This window comes from Sciurus vulgaris, assembly GCF_902686455.1.
Source record: "Sciurus vulgaris genome assembly, chromosome: 10".
NCBI classification, from domain to species: Eukaryota; Metazoa; Chordata; class Mammalia; order Rodentia; family Sciuridae; genus Sciurus; species Sciurus vulgaris.
This window is the reverse complement of record NC_136470.1, coordinates 3,431,832-3,448,355: the sequence shown is the minus strand read 5'-3', so window position 1 is coordinate 3,448,355 and position 16,524 is coordinate 3,431,832. Positions and strand designations below refer to the sequence as shown.

Genomic DNA, 16,524 nt, shown 5'->3' with positions numbered 1-16,524 from the left:
GCCTGAGGTGAGACAGAGCATCGTGGTGGGAGGGCATGATGGAGCAAAGCTGCCCAACTCATGTTGGCCAGGCAAGAGAGTGAGACATCGAGAGCAAGACTGAGAGACAGAGAGGTTGGGGGAGGCCAGGGACCAGGTGTCTTTCAAGGGCATATCCCTGGTGACCTTATTCTTTGAACTTGGCCCTTCCTCTCAAAGTGTCCACCACCTCCAAATACTGCCATCAGCTATGAACTGATTAGTGGATTAATCCACCAGTGAAAGCCCTCATGATCGGATCACCTCCCCAAACGCCACCTCTGAACACTGCTGCACTGGGAACCAGCCTTCAAAACACGAGCCCTTGAGAGATAAGCCAGAGCCAACCCCCACTCCCCTCTGGACCTTTGGCATATACTTCTAAGAATGCTGATGTTCTCCAATGTCACCAGCATCGCCACATCCCAGGTCAATCCACTGCTGTACCCAAATGGGGTGCCCTTTGAGACTGCTTTTATCCTGCCAGGACCCTGCCTTGGAGCTGACAGTGCACTTATCTGTCCTCATCCAATGATATCAAGGGGAAGGACCATTTTCACCTTTCTTAGTAAAGTCTAAAATTAGAGCCAGTGGCATAAAAGTCGTTTTTATTTAAAGCCTAAGAATCTGCAAGTCCTCCCTTCGTCAACAGGCAGAATCCACAACGAGGCACCTCCCTGGCTGACCTCCTCACACATCTGCCTCTAGGACAAGTGACCTCAGTGACCTGCTTTCAGGGTGCTGACCATGAGACCACACCATCCTGCCCAGCCTGTCCTGAGTCTGTGTTATAAGAAGGCAGAACCTGGCTCTCTGCTCTTGAACTTGGTTTGGGGGCTGCTTTTGTGTGGCTGGACAGATTTCTGGCCGGGCTCTTTGATCAGAGGTGTAATTACAAATTGTGTGCTAACTCTGAAGGAATGAAAACTTGCCAGCTAAGTTAAAGCTGCAAATTCCCAGGTTTGACTTGATCGGTCTGTCTTTGCAAACTGAATAGTAATTCTTTGTCCCAGCACGGTGTGGGTCACTCCCTCAAAGAACTCTTGTGCCGTGCCTTCGTCTCTCTGAGGGCCTGTGCAGATAAAGAGTGAGAGGTGAGGACGTGACGGCGCCTGGCCACACTCTGCAGGCCCTGAGCCAGGCCCAGGTCCAGGCCACAGCGTCCTGACCTGGCCCTCAGGCAATCGCCTGCACCCCCACCTCGGCCAGGAGCCGAGGATCATGAGCAAAAGTAAGGTAGGCTTAGCCTGCCTTTCACCTTAAAGAAGGAAAAGAAGAAGGTTTTAAAAGTCTGTTAAGTTTATCACACCTTTGACCTAGCAGCAGAATGTCGGGCGTGCTTTACGGGCAGGCAGGAGACCCCTAAGGAACCACACCTGGCCTGAGTCACACAGACGGTTCTCCCACTGGCGCTCGGGGATGTCACCTGCCTGACACATTGGTGGCGATGACGGAATGCTGTTCTGGAACGCCCACCTTCGCCTGCGGAGGCACGGCTCTGGTTCACAGAGCTGACCCATGGCGACCCAGTAGAGGAGCCAGGCCGTCCCAGGGGCTACCCCGAGGTCACACCTGGTGGCCGTCACTTCAGAGGTCCCCAGCACAGGGCTCACCGCGGTTCTCCCACTAATGGTCTCACCCTTGTCCACTGCCAGCAGAGCCATCTGTGGGCGCGGCTGCTCCGGGTCTGCCCGGTGGTGCCCTTTCAGGTGGAGCCGTCCTGGATGCAGCTCCAACACCTTCAAGAAACCAAAGGTGGACGTTCCCATTGTCCTTAGGGGCTTGTTTAAAGTCGTGCAAATCAACGTTGGAAGCCAGTGCTCCACAGCTTGTGCTGCTTCCAGATCCATCTATGCCGCTGCTGAGGCTTGCTGTCCCACCTGCCCTCGGCTGCCAGGACCTGTTTGCCTCTCTCTGTCGTGTCCAAGGAAACCTCGGGGGTCAGCTGTTCACATGTGGCCATGAAGGGGCTTGCGGCGGGCTCACTTCCCTTAGGAGGGACTCTTGCTGTGGGGACATGTGAACAAGAGCTAATGTGACTTGTCCCTCTCCATTTCCCCACTCTCTCTAGTTCCCCAGTTTTCCTCCACATTCTCAGTGGGCGCATCATCGCTCTACACGATGGTGGCATTTGTTCTCACCCATGAGCTCATGCTCACAGTTTAACAATATAATTTGGCCAATATCACCAATTTTCTATCAAGAGATAAAGAAACAGGCCACTGAGTTGATTGGCTTTGGAGCCCAGGTCTGAGTCCCATAGGAATCAGAGGCTCTGCTCCTGCGAGACCCCGGAACCCCACTGGAAGTTAGCCCAAGGCTTTCAAGGAAAACTTCCTCCCTCTGTGTCTCATGCAGCCTCTGGGAGACCTCTAAGCCATGGCCACAGTTGGCCTGGTGCAGGGGCAACCAGCAGGGGCCCTTGGAAGTGCAGAAGAGGACTTACCATGCTTTGGGTTGGCTCCCTGGCCCCTCGCACCTTCTATGGCTCTGGACCAAAGGCTTCCAGGTCAATCAGTGGTGCTGGGGCACTGAGTCTGAACACCCCAGCACACCCTAGCAGAACAAGGGTGATGTCCCACAGGCCCTGACCTTGCTCACAGCAGGAGTGACCCACCTGAGCACAGCTTGGGCGTTGCACATTCTGAAGTGACCCAGTGCAGAGTTCTGCTGCTGTCCCCTGTCCCTGAAGCTTCCTTGCCCCCTGCGGTCAAATCCCCTCTTCCCTTCTGGGATTTCTTCCATCCTCAGGGTCCACTCTGCTGCCCCCAAACCTGCCACCTAGCGCATTCCACCCTGCAACCCCCTTCCTCGTGTGTCTTGTCCATCATGTTCTCTTCCTGGGTGGACATCAGTCAGCGGCAAATCCAGGTCTACCTGCGAGGACTTGCATTTTAGCTGGGGCTGGTCATGTGGGAGAGGCTGCAGGCAGGCATCAGGAGGGGTAGCATGAGAGCAGCAGAGGGCTAGGCCTTGCTCTGTCCCACCACGTCCCTCCACATGTACAGGGGTGTTTCCTGCTCCCTGGGGTGGAATGAGTGGGGAGAGGGAGGGGGTTGTGCGCCTGGGCAGCCAGGGGCTTGCACAGGGAAAGGAGGAACAAACTGAGTGGCCACCACTCGGCCCGGCTTCTTGGTAACAGAGTCTCCGTTGGACCACAAGCACAACCCTGAAACATCGCTGGGGCAGGAAGACAAGTCAGGGCCCGGTGCTTGGGACATCCGTGTGTGAATGCTGGGGCAGCAAGCAGGTCAGGTGCTGTCAGGATGGGGGCTCTGCCCTTCCTCCCCTGGGCGCTGGGTCTTGGGTTGCAGGTGGCAAGAGAGTCTCACTCCGGTGATTCCTGAGGCATGAGGGCAAGCCACAGATGTCCCCCCTGGGGCTCCCAGGTGCACAGATGGCGACACACCTGCAGGACCAAGCCCCAGAGTTGGACCTGTGATTGAAGGCAGCCGGGGAGGCTCTGTGAAGGGCAGAGGGAGGGGCAGACTAGCCCTGCCTCCAGGGACTGGCCCCAGCCCTCACTTCCCCTCTTCCTCCTCCCTTCCTTCTTCATTCCTTCATTCCTTCTCCTCTTGATTCCTTCGTAGAAAGATACTGCACTTCCAAGAGACATACTGGATAACCAAAGGACACTCTCGTCCATCAAGTTGCCCAAAGGAGACATTGAATCAGGTTGCATCTTGCATCACTAGGTTTCACTTCTAGAATGCTCCAGGGAGCTTGCTGGACCCTCCCTTGGCAAAGTGGGGTCACCATGGCCATAGTCTCAAGACTGGCACAGGCAGAGCTGACTGGGCCAGGCTGCCTGCCCCTGCATGCTGACCACGGACCCCGGGAGATGCAGCTGGGAAGCTGGGTGGAACTTCAGGCCTCCCAAGCTCACCTTCTTAGCCCCAGCCTGCCCAGCAGCAGCCTCATTGCGCTTCCTCAAAATAATTTGCGCAGTCTTGAGGACAAGTTGCTTGTCGAGTTGGTGACATTCTAGTGTCCAGAGGTGTCCTCTTCCGTGAGCAAACAGATCTTGCTCTTGGCATGAGCAGGACCCCCCTTTGCTCGATGCTCTGACGGTCCTGAGGGGCTCCTTCGGGGCTGCCGGCAGCTGCCTGCTTGGGTCCTTGGCCTGCAGCCCTGCTGCTCCTCTGCCTGCTCCCTGTCCCCTTTCTGCTCTCTTCTCAGGACACTCACTGAGGGCAGGGCCCACCCTGGTCCATCACCCTGGTCCATCACCCTGGATGACCGTCCTTACCATAATCACCTCTGCAAAGTCCCTCTCTCCAAATCGGATCACATCCTGTGATTCTGGGTGGACATGAATGTGGAGGGGACACTGCTGGACACTACTGCCCTCGACTGGTATCTCTTCCTTCCTCTCCCCGCCGTCTGCTGGTTTTCTCTTCCCTGGTTGAGTGAGTCCAGCAGGCTCCCTGCCAGTCACAGCTCAGGCGCCCGACCCTTTCCTTCGGGGATGGAAAGGCTTCCCTACAGCTCCGCCCGTCGGCAAGACATTCCAAGCTGGTCTTTCCATTTGGACCTTCTCATCAGTCTGCCTCTTGTTTATACAAAACCCGACCACGGAACACTCTTGGTAAACACTCACCCACTTATCTGCAAATGCTGACCCTGGGGCCCGAGCCCCGCTTCCCCAGGAGAGCTGGGCTGGTCTTTCTGCACATCCTTCGGGGCTTTTGGAAAGGGTGTGTTTTTCCTAACTCACTTCAAATGCATTTCTTAACATAAACCTCTGAACCTTCAGAGAATGGAAAAGCAGTAGCTCATCTGGAAGGAAATGCCAAGTTTTAAGAACCTGTAACTCAATCCTCAGCGTCAGCGGCCATCCTTGGAGGGCAACTCCTGCCTGCGGGTACGTTTCCCGCAGAGACTTCTGCATCTGGTTCCACTGGCGGCCTATGTTTAAATCCCTGCTCTGAATTTTTCCAGTGGGTTCAGAAGACGCCCCTGTGTGGTGCCAGTCCTGCGTCCCCTCCTGGTTCTCTGACGCCTGAACTTCTGGGTGCCTGGAAACTCAGAGCGGGCAGAGGGAGCAGTGGCAGAGGCTGGGCTGTGAGGGAGTCATTGCCAGTCTTCATGGTATAATGGGGAATCGTAGGTTAGTGGTTTGTAAAGTGGTCAGCTCTAGGAGGAACTGCCGCCCTTTAAGAATTTTAAATACAAGGTAACAGGACATTCAAGACCAGAGGCGCCCGGGCCTCAGCTTCTCCACAGGGATCAGCAGGCTCACACGCGGTTCCCTCTCAGGAAGAGCCACTCTCCCCACTTGTGATCCCCATGGCAGACATGCGGCCTGCATGAGCCGTTACTGCCTGTCTCCATGGTCACACTGTCCTGGGCGCCTCGCTGTGGTTCTGCTGGGCGCTCGGCTTCCTGAGGATGAGGAGGGTGGGAGACGCTGTCTGGGGGACACTTTTTTGTGTGCTTGTCTCTGGGGATCCCCTAATGTGCGTGCTAGCTAACCAGACTGTTTATTCAACATCTGATGAGCTCCTGGTGTATACGGGATGCAGGCTGGGCACCAGGAGACTCTCTTGGTACCCTTCCTGTGCTGTCCTCATCTGTCAGGTCCTTGAAAAGGACAAAGGGGACAAGAATGTGAGGAGGTGAGGAGCCATGTGCCAGGGGTGTGGGAAGGACGACCCTGTGGCGAGGACAGGAGGGCAGCAGAGAGGAGTCAGGATTGGAATTGGGGCTGATTGGATCAGCACTTGACCCCACTGCTCTGACCCTGACCCAGCCTGTCGTCCTTACTGAGTGTTAGCCCCCATGTCAGGCCCTAATTCTGAGGCCTCAGCTTGGCCTCTGACTGCAGCTGGCCATGGACCTGGACCAGTCCCTGTGGCTCAGCTCTGTCTCTGCTCTGGTTCTGGGAATCTGCCCCACACCCACCCTGTCCCTGGACGGCCCTGGCCACTCAGATTTCCAGACTCGGGGTCCTGACCCCAGCACCCCTGGAGGACCTCCCTAAGGCCAGCCTCCTAACGCAGCCCTGCCTTCCCTCCATGCCTCTGCGCTCCGAGATCCACACTGTCACCCACTTGCCACTGCTGGCCAGTAAGCCTTACGCTGCCTTGTTTGCAGGTGAGAACCCAGGCCAGAGCCTTCCAAGGCCATTCAGAATGTGCATGGTGATCAAGATAGACCTGCATTCACGTGGTCGGCTGGTCCTGAGCGCTCCTTCTGTACACTGGCTGTACCACGCTCCTCAGAGCGGGGTGATCCCGTTCTACCCGTGGTTGACGTCATGGGCTCCTGGAGGAGCCGCACTTTCTCTGAAGTTGGTGTCTCAGGTGCAGAGGCTGGGACCTTGGAGGGCTTCCCCGGGCAGCTTCCCCTATCACAACAGGGTGAGGCATTCCAGGGCTTAACAACCCTCGCCATCTGACCTGAATTCCTCCTGCTGAAATTTAAGTCAACCTTCTCTGACTCACCTTGAGTGACACGGAGGCCTTGGTCCTTTGTCATCCTGCCCCCACCCCAGACAGGGGATGCAGTACCTTGCGCACGGGACTGCAGGTGACTGAGGCCTGCTGTTGCTGGCACTTTGCCACAATGCCCACTTCAAGAGGGGTGCAGCTCTCAGATGAGTTATTCTCCCACGGTTCTGGAGGCTGGAGGCCCAAGAGCAAGGTGTTTACGGTGTCCTGCTCCCTCGGAAGGTGCGAGGGGGAATCTTCTGCTCCAGCTCCTGTGGTTGCTGGCCATTCCTCGTCCCTTGGCTCTCAGGTCCTACTCCCGGCTCTTCCTGTCAGCCTCCTCCTGGGTGCCCGTGTCCATACTGCCCTCTCCTCCTAGGCACCTGGGCCACATTGCCGGAGGCCACTGTACTCCAGTGTGGTCTCACTGTAACTTGATCACATCTGAAGACCCGACCTCACGGAAGGCCTCGTCCACAGGTATGGAGGTCAGGTCACAGACTTATCTTTCGGAAGCTTCAGTTTAAACACCAAAGACTTCCTGGGACTTGGTGAGTCTGACCATCGCCAAGTGCCCAGCAGTGGCCCAAGGAAGATGTGCTGAATGCTGTGGAGGGAGTGGATCCGGGGCGGAGCGCGGACTCCCCCCCAGATGGAAAACAAACTCCTCATCCAAGAGAAGTCCCTTTGTGCTGCCCTCCCCTTTCTGGTAGATTCGATGCTTCTCACGCGTGGTGTTCTGCACCATCTCCCCACCCCGCCCGCCCTCCAGCTCTCACTTCCTGTTTTCTGCCTCTTCTCTGAGCTGTTCCAGAAGTTGAAACTGCTGCGCGGGCAGACCTGAGAAGGCGCGCTTTCTTCTCCAGGTGAGACTCCGCGACAGAGCAGTCTCCACGCTCCACCCCACAGCCAGGCAGGGAGCCCGGCACCTGCGGCAGCACAGGGCCAGCCCTGACCACTGTGGGGCGGGCGGAGAGGCAGCGCCGTCTCCTGCTGGCCACCCCCCACCCTGGCAGGACCAACCCTTCCCAGCTGCACCTGGCGAGGAAGCTCTGGAGCGTTCTCAGCCCCAGGAGGGTCTCACAGCAGGACGTACCACAAAAGTTGTCTTACCCTCCCTTGGCATGGGACACCTGCTCCAGACCACCTTGCCCTGCCCTCCTCCCTCGGTTTCCAGGCTCCTCCCTGAGTGGGCTGAGACTCCCTCAAGAGTCTCTGGAGGCACAGCAAGGGCGGCCGCCACACCTGTCACATCAGGGCCACGGCTGCCTTCTGTCCCCAACTCCTTGGACAGGGCATCAGGGCCAGGGGTTCAGGAAAGAGGAAGCTGACCCAGAGGGAGCCCTGTGTAGAAAGGAGGGTCCTTGGGAACATCTGTGACAGCTTGTGGAGAAGCTGGAGGCTGCCTCCTACATGGTCTCACTCACCCCAGAAGCCTTGTCTCAGGCCTGCGGTCACCAGGGAGCTGCTGAAGTGGGCAGGAAGCGGATCAGCTTGATCCAGACCTCCTCCAAATTCATGAATCTACTCTCTGGCTCATCTCCGCCACTGCCCCTGCCTGCTAGCTCTCCCTGGAAATGAGTCCCAACCTGCAGAGCTCCTGGAGAGGAGGCGTCTCTCCACCTCCACCCGCACTACCCTGCTCCTGACCACGAGCAGGGCGCAGACACTGGGTCCCAGTAGGGCAGGGCATCACTCTGCAGCCAGGACAAGAATCTCCAAGAGTCCCCGCTTCCGCCAGGACAGCTCCCCTGGATGGAGCTGCTGCCAGCCCTTCCCATCCCTGCCCATTCTTCCCTCCCTCCAGGCCAGCATCCCCACCTCAGGGAGCCCTCCCTCTCCTCCCAGGGGAAGGTTCCGGTGTGGTTGCCTGGGACATTAGGCAACTGGACATTAGTGGTGGCTTCTCACCCTCCCAGCCCTGGACCAGTGGGAGGGCCTCACAGTGGCCCTGCTCCTCTGTCCCGGAGACACAGACCCCCATCCTGGCCACGACTGTGGACACACTTCAGCCACAGGGTGACAACAGATGTGCCATTTGCACTGGTTTGCGGAAGCTCTGTGAGCACACGGGTCACAGCACTCAGACCCGAGGTGGGAAAGGGCCATCAGGGAGGGAGGCCCACACCTTCCCTGTGGGTGGAGGAGGTGAATCCTGGTGGCCGAGACCGTGTCCAATGCCGCAGGCCCTTCCCCGCCTTGTGTCTGTGTGCTTGTGTGTGTGTGGATGTGAGTGTGCAGGCACGTGTGTGAATGTGCATGAGCTAGTGTGAGAGCTAAGTGTGAGAGATGTGATATGTGAGCGCTGGTGTGAGTGTGAAGGTGTGAAGTGGAACCGCGTCAGCGTGAGTGAGCTGGGTGAGTGTGCTGTGTGTGCACATGTGCACGTGGGTCCTTCAACCCGGCACCTGCACAGTGGCCTCCCTGCCCTACTAAGTGTGGACCCTGCGGGGCCGCACGTGGGTCTGTCTGCGCTGAGGTGCATCCTGGCAGTGACTTGGGACCCTCTGAGGGACACACCCTGGCCGCAGCGAATCTAGCACAAAAGCCGTCTATCCCTGCAGCGGCTGCGTCGCCCGACGAGGCCAAGGTGGACAGCAAGCCAAGTTAATGACCAGAGAAGAAGGCCGGAGCGTGGATTCACTGAGCACACACTCACCCGACTCCCCACACCCGCACCCACATGCCCACATCTCACACTTGCACACACCCACCCACACATGCTCACACTCAAACAGGCTGACACGTGTATACTCACACACACTTGTACACACACCCACACAGTCACACACACACTTACACTCACAATTACACTCTCACAAACCACACACACACACACACACACACACACACACACTCTCACCTTTTGCTGTGCCTCTGTGGAGGAGTGATTGACAGGGAGACCTACTAGAGACTGTTGCTTGGTTTGTTTTTAATGACAGGAGTTAGGTGGAGTTTAATGACAGAGCAGGAGGACAATCCCAAGCTACTGCCAAGGCCTCAGCTGGGATGTCTTGACCATCTCCCATCCTGGGCTGGGCAGCAGGGTTGCCTTCTCTCCGTCCTGGGGTGGACGGCGCCATGCTCTCTCCAGAGGGACCGGGCAGGCTATGGAGTGGAACGGGAGGCGGGGTTAAGGCCGGGGTCCCGGCCCTCTCACGTGTCTCCCTGAACCTTGGCCCCTTTCCCAGGAACCAGCCTGGTGAAGGACCCACACTGTAGGGTGGTCATGAATCGCAGGGAAAAGGAGTTTTAAACTATAATGTCGTCCTGATTTACCCCCCATGTTATGGAAACTTTCCAGTAATATAGCAGCAAAAGTCCTGAGAGAAGGTAAATATGATATTATAAAGCAGATTCTGCATGACTGATGTGATCCTACAATATGTATAATCAGAAAAATGATTACACACTATTTATGTATGATCTATCAAAATGTATAAATGCAATCTACGGTCCATGTACAACTAATTACAACAAATAAAAATAATTTAAGAATTAAAAAAGAACAAAAACAACAAAAGCTTTAATGAGATATGACAGGGACATTGAAAATATAGTAACCACTACACCAAAAAGTAGCTTCCATGCCTTTAAAGTGTGAAAAGTATGAATAAAGAAGAATGTTCCTAAGAAAGCAGATTCTGATTGCATTTTAAGTGTCTGAATTTACTTAAATCGTAAGTAATTCTGTTCTGTTTATTCTTCTAATGCTAATCAAATTAATTTCCTGGAACATGGTAGTTTTAGAGTCGATTCTTTCCTTAAAAAACTCTCTCTTCTTAACCTGTACTACACAGGTCTACGGGCCGAGCCTCGCAAAGCTTGGACTTCTGTAAAGGGCCGTCGCCGGCCTCCAGGAGACCTGTGCGCAGCGCCCTTGGCTGCGGTGGTTCCCAGCTTCTCTCGAGTTCTTGCCATGGCCTCTGGGGTGTAGACTCAGCAGTGAGTCATCTGGGAGACCAACCTACAGAGACCAGAGACATGGCAACCTGGGCAAGGGCCTTGGGTGGACGGTCCCTGGGAGATTCAGCTTTGCATTTAGGACTCAAGGGAATGACTGAGCTGCCAGCGAGTGTCCCTTGTACCTCCCCATGGTCTTCTCAGAGAAGCCGACAGCTTTCAACACCAAGCAGTGAGAGGCGCAGAGACTTTGTGGGCTGGAGAGGGTTTGGTATGAGATTTAAAAATCCGCTTCTCATGTCACATGCCATTACTGAAATAAAATGTCTCCTGTGATTCTACCACCCCTCAAAAGGTTTTCTTTTCTTTCCTGGATCTTCCCTGGGTTTTGTGCACTTTCCTGCAAGCTTGGGTTGGTAGCCTTCTGCAGGCAGAGTTATATGAAATTTGTTTTGAGTTCACAGTGCTCATTTTTCCTCATGCTGCTAAAACATCTCCATGGGGCCTTTCCCAACTCTTTAATGTCACATGCTCTGCAGTAATTCACTGTCCCGCACCTGCGACTGTGCCACAGGTGGTTTTCCATTTCAGTCGTAGGCAGTGAGCATCTCTGTGAACGCAGCCCGGCTGTTCCCAGGAACAGGGTCTGGTGGGGTGAACGTGCTCGTGACTTTTGAACTGCATTGTGGAGCTGTGTGAAGGGCACCTCTCTGACTGATGGGCCACTTTGATCTGGCCCCGTTTTCTCCTCCAGTTTGCAATGATAGGGTAAGAGAATACTTTGCACTCCATGGGGGACTCAGATTTGGGTCTGCAATGCATTTTCTGCATATCAACGAGATGGGACCCAGCGATGCTACTGGAGCTGTGGCTGCTCACCTTTCCCAAAAGATGCCATCTGCTTGGAGCAAGAATAGGCTGTGACACGAAGGTGCCCCCAGGGAAACAATGGAGCAGTGGCGGGCATTGACGAGCAGGCATAAGGGACTGCTCCCAGCAAGCGCTCCCTCTGAAGCCATTGCCACCACCAGCGGCACAGGGGACAGAAGGGCCTTTCCTTGGGGCCCAGGCGACACAGGCCCTTTGTGTCCTGCCTAGGACTCCTACTGCTGCACTGGAAGCCCTAGGTCCTGCGGCCACTGACACAGCCAGAGGATGCCCGGGACTCTGGGGCTGGTTCTGCTGACTTTGGCCAGTGCTGTGGATCTGAGCCAGGCCAGCGGCTTCACAGGTGAGGCATCTGGGCTCAGTTTGGGTGATTCTTAGGGAAGGGGCTCCCTGCGAGTGGGTCTTATCACACCTGGGCAGGCAAGGCCGTGTCTGCTCTAGCTCCTGGCTGGCCAAGCTGCAGTGTAGCCGGGAGCACCCTGCAAGCTTCCAGAAGGACTCCTTCAGTGCCCACATGCCTCCGGGTGCCCTGGGAGTCCGTGGGTTAAAATGCAGATTCAGAGCAGGCAGTGGGTGCGAGGGCCTAAAACTGCATTTGTGTGGGTGATGGAGGTGTAGCAGGTCCTTGGACCCCCCTGGGGACAGCAAGTTCTTAGAGATCATCTCCTGGACCTGGAGGTATTGAAGTCTTTGATGATAGGTCAGGACAGGGAGGCCTGAGAGGTTAGGACTTGCCCTTGGCCACGTCACCCTAAGTGCAGAATTCCTCCCACGGAGGGAAGGGTGTCAGGGCCTCAGGAGACACAGGGTCTGTAAAGTGGCTGTGAAAGCTCACTGCGGGGCGGGTGTGGCGCAGGGGCAGAGCTCACGCTAGCACACTGGGTTCCATCCCAGCATCTCCAACAAACAGAAATCCCTGGATTTCTGAAACCACGGGTTTCATGAAATGGAGATTCCAAGCTTCAAAGTTATTTTCTGTTAAACATCTCTTCCTCAACTGGGAGTCTGAAGAGACCCGTGCTGTCTCCAAACCAGCTGCAGCTTTCCTGGAGGCGATAGCGGGTGTGAGTGTGTGTGAGCCCGAGTGAGAGCATGTGAACGTGTGCATGCATGCAAGTGTGTGCACACATGGGAGTGTGGGAACGTGTGTGAGCGTGTGCACACGTGGGCGTGTGGGAATGTGTGTGAGCGTGTGTTAGTGGGCGCACACACACGTGTGCCAGCAGGAGGGCCCTGCTGGCCATCAGCTGGAACCTGTAATGAACAGGTGGGGCCAGGTGGCTCTCTGGACACCAGGGATCATGGCTTTGGTGGACATCTTTCCTCAGGTGAACATGAAACCCTCTAGGGCTGGCTGATGCTGGATACCTCGGGCTCTGTCCTGCTCAGATGGTCACTAAGTTTGAGCCCAGGTCCGTTTTGCCGCTCTCTCAGCCTCCCCAGGTCATATCTGAGCTTTTCAGCTGCCCCACCCCAGACCCTAGCTCCTGCCCCATCCCACGTCAGGAGGGCTCTGTGCCCTCCAGAGTGGACAGCACCTACCACTGGCCGAGGAGCAACAGGTCGCCCCCACCCCCAGAGTCCCTGAGGGGGTGACTGGGACGCAGTAGCCCCCAGGAAGACGGCGGCTCGGCCTCTGTGCTGGGAGGGCTCACTCTCCCTCTGGCGCTCACCCAGAATAAGTCTGCACCCCTTCCACCAGCTGGCCGAGGGCTGGCTCTGCCCCATTTCTCTCAGGTCTCGCCATCTGCACGTTTGTGGGTCACCCTAAAGTCCGGGGCGAGCGTCTGCGGAGGTGCTGTTCTGGCGTGGGCACAAAGGCAGTGCTCTCTTAGGATGACTTCCGCCCTGTCTCTGAGTTCCTCATGTCGCTGCTCATGGAGGGAAATAAGTCGTGGCATTGGCCCTACCCAGGGGCTGTAGCCTAGTGAGTCGGAGGGCGTGGAGGCTGAGGGTCTGAAGACAGGCCCCGGCCAGCCGCTCGTTCACCCCACGCCCACGTCCAGTAGGCAGGGGCCCTGCTGGTGCTACGGGAGCTGAGGGGAGCCCGTCTCCAGTCAGGGTTGCCTCTTGAGCTTTTGGGGGCTAGCACCGGAACATATTTTAGAGGGACACAATTCTACCCCAAGAAGCTTCAGTGATATGAGGTGACAGAGGCTCCCTGGGAGGACGGGAAGCCCCAGGAGCCACCTGGGGGGAAACAATGACCAAGAGGCGGAGGGCTGTCACCAGTGCCCAAGTCTCAAGAACAGAGCGGTCATGTTGACAAAGGTCAAGGGGCATTGTGTAGGAGCCAGGCTCCAGGGTAGAGAGGCTCAGGGCCTTACGGGGTGAGTGGGAAGCCCCACCTAGAGCAGGGTGACGTGTCCTCCTTCCCCCGTGACAATAGTGACAGTCGTGGTGGGTTCCTTATCTAGGCACCTCTCTCATGTGGCTACGATATTTGCTATTTATCTTCCTCTTTATCACACAAAAGCTGCCACGGTCCTCTGCCTGCACAAGCAGGCCTCTGGAAGGAGGGGAGAGTCACTGCCTGACCGTGTTCCACGTACCCAGCCTGAGGCTCGTGAGCCGGCTGTGCACGAGATTCTACAGCCTGCAGGACCAGAAATGTGGAGCAGAGGATGGGTGGCTGACGTCTGGTGTTGATTCCTCAGCATGCTCATCGTCAGAGCCCTGGGCGCGGGAGGCGGCTCGCCCTGGAGAGGAGGGCTTCTTAGGGCTGAGGCAGGCGTTCACGCACATTCCTTTCCGTTTTGTGCAAATCCCACCACTCAGCACAGGAGGCCAAGGCCATGGCTGGCAGGCGGTGGGGTCTGAGTGGCCTGGAGCATGGCGATCCTGTCGGTTGGCTCCGGTGGAGGTGGCCGTCCACGTAAGGGGCACTGACTGGATGCTGGTGCTCTTCTTCCTTTGGTCGCCCGCCTTGCCCACGCCCTGTTAGAAAAAGGCCTGTCCTTGCTGAGCTACCAGCTGTGCAGCTACCTGCAGACCCGAAGCGTCCAGAGGATGGAGGCGGTCCAGACCTCCCACGTGACCCGCGCGTCCTGCGGTGGCTGGATCCCGTGGAGGTGGTGCCCCAAGACTGTGTACAGGACACAGTACCTGGCCGTGGCGGTCCCCGAGTCCAGGAACGTGACTGACTGCTGCCAGGGCTACGAGCAGCTTGGCCTCTACTGCGTCCTGCGTGAGTCCAGGGCCCGGGGCCGGTGCCCACGGGGAGGGGTCCTGGGACGGTCACTGTGCCTGCCGCCAGCCCTGTCCTGATTGGGTCTTCCTAGAACACGGCTCCTTGACCTTGATAGTGCGTCAGAGTCATCAGAAGGGTGTCTTCAGCCCCGCTCCCAGGGTTCCGAGTCTGTGGGTCACGGTAAAATGCATGAGCCTTCCCGGCAGGTTCCCAGGTGACGCGGAAGCCGCTGGTCAGGGCCCACTTGAGAAGCTCGGGTTCTCACCCAGGACTGCACATCAAGGCAGGAGCTTAAGCCTCCCTGGCCTCCGGTTGTGCAGCCTCCTCCACAGCTGTGCAGCCTTTTCCCTTTGAAGGCCGCTGTGAGGTGCGGGTTTCAGCTCACATCCTAGCCTGAACCCACTGTGGGAGAGAGCTGGAAAGGCCAGGTCTCCCGCCCTCACCACCCAGAGGCCACATCCTCCTGCCTCCACCCTGCAGTGCGAAGCTACTGCTGTTAGCAGAGGTGGCTGTTGCCAAGGCAACCGGTGGGACCACAGTGGGGCCAGGCAGGGCTCAGATGACCCCTTCCGGGAGGGAGGGTGAGAGGCAGCGGGCGTGGGTGGTGCTGCTCACTCTGAGTCAGTACCAGGTCAGAGTGAGCCTCTGCACAGTCAGAAGGTCCTCTCCTGCCTCTGTGGAGGCATGTGGGAAGGGGTTCCGGCTAGGTCCAGCTGGGCGTCGGCAGAGCTGGCCAGGACTTGAGGGCGGCAGCCCCAGGGCAGAAAGCACCAGCTGTGGGTTCCCTGCGAGAGTCCTGGGCACATCCCTGTGGCCCAGGCAAGTACACCAGCAGACTGGGAGCCTGCCTCCTCTCCACCCCAGGGCTCTGGTGGGAGAGCTTCGGTCGGCTCAGAGCTTGCTGACCTGTCCCGAGGGCACCCCCAGGCCTCCCAGTGCAATGTCATCAAGGGAGGGTGGTGGACACTTTGCCACTGCCCATTCTGAGGGCCAGGTGTGGAGAGGGCTGAAGGTTCTGGGCTGACACCTGTTAAACAGGAGGCTGATGGGCTCCACCATCACCAGCCACCTCTGCACAAGAAACAAGGCGGGCTGGCCTCAGAGCCAGTGCTGGACAGGCACAGGGTGTCCCTGGCCATCTGTCAGGCAATGGGTCTAAGGAGTCCCTTCCCAGCCCCCAGCCCCACGTCCATGTTCCTATCGCCACGCTCACGGGCAACAAGGGCCAGCCAGGCCCGCTGCCGTTGTTCCTGCATGGCCTCCTGGGGCTGGGCTCACCCTGGGGTCCCAGCCTGCTGCTGTGAAGGCCCCGTGGCCCAAGGCACTGTGGCAGGCAGTGTGACCTGGCAGGTGAAGGCCAGCAGAGGCCTGCCCCGTCCCGTCTCACCCGTGGCAGACACACTCCTTCCAAGCTGTTACTGCTGCCAGGACTCAGGAAGTTTCCCAGCTGAAGAGTGGGGAGCAGCCCCAGGGGAGGCCGATCCTCAGCCCCTCTCCGCCTCCAGCCCTGCCAGGCACCTGTGTCCCTGCCTTGCTCCACACGCTAATCCCCATGGAAGGTAGACTGGTGGTTGGTGACCTCCCCACCACCTTTGCTTCCCTCAGCAAACCAGCACTGGTTTCTCATGGGGCCTTGGCCCAATTTTAGAGCCTTAGGACCTTTAATTAAGGACTCATCAGGGTGAGGGGAGGGCAGGAGTATTCCCGTTAGCGAGTCTCAGGAGGGGAGTCGTGCTCTGGGGAGCTACAGGTGACCCTGTGGCAGGTGCAGGCAGGGTGGGTCAGGTAAGGGACAGCTGGGAGAGGGGGAAGGGCCCAACGGGGCAGGACAGGACAAGGTGCTCTCAAATCCTGGCAGCACCTCTAGTAGTGGGAGCCCCAGGACCAGACAGGAGCCTAGAAGGAGAGGAAGGCGAGGAAGGAAGAGGAGGGAGAGGAAGGAGAGGAAGGAGAGGAAGGAAGAGGAGGGAAGAGGAGGGAGAGGAAGGGAGAGGTAGGAGAGGAAGGAAGAGGAGGGAAGAGGAGGGAAGAGGAGGGAGAGGAAGGGAGAGGAAGGAAGAGGAAGGAAGAGGAGGGAGAGGAAGGGAGAGGTAG

General features: G+C 57.4%; 1 long non-coding RNA gene across 2 annotated transcripts; it reads right to left on the bottom strand.

Moving 5' to 3' along the window:
• Nucleotides 1-607: 607 nt before the first annotated feature.
• On the bottom strand, nucleotides 608-7,129 carry LOC306638277. 2 transcript variants are annotated; one of them, XR_013757457.1, is made up of 3 exons: nucleotides 6,531-7,129; nucleotides 1,658-2,025; nucleotides 608-1,090 (listed from the first exon to the last, which is right to left on the bottom strand). It is a non-coding gene; the product is annotated as an uncharacterized lncRNA (long non-coding RNA). The 2 variants fall into 2 exon arrangements; XR_013757458.1 differs by lacking the exon at nucleotides 6,531-7,129 and adding an exon at nucleotides 2,465-3,012.
• Nucleotides 7,130-16,524: the final 9,395 nt, after the last annotated feature.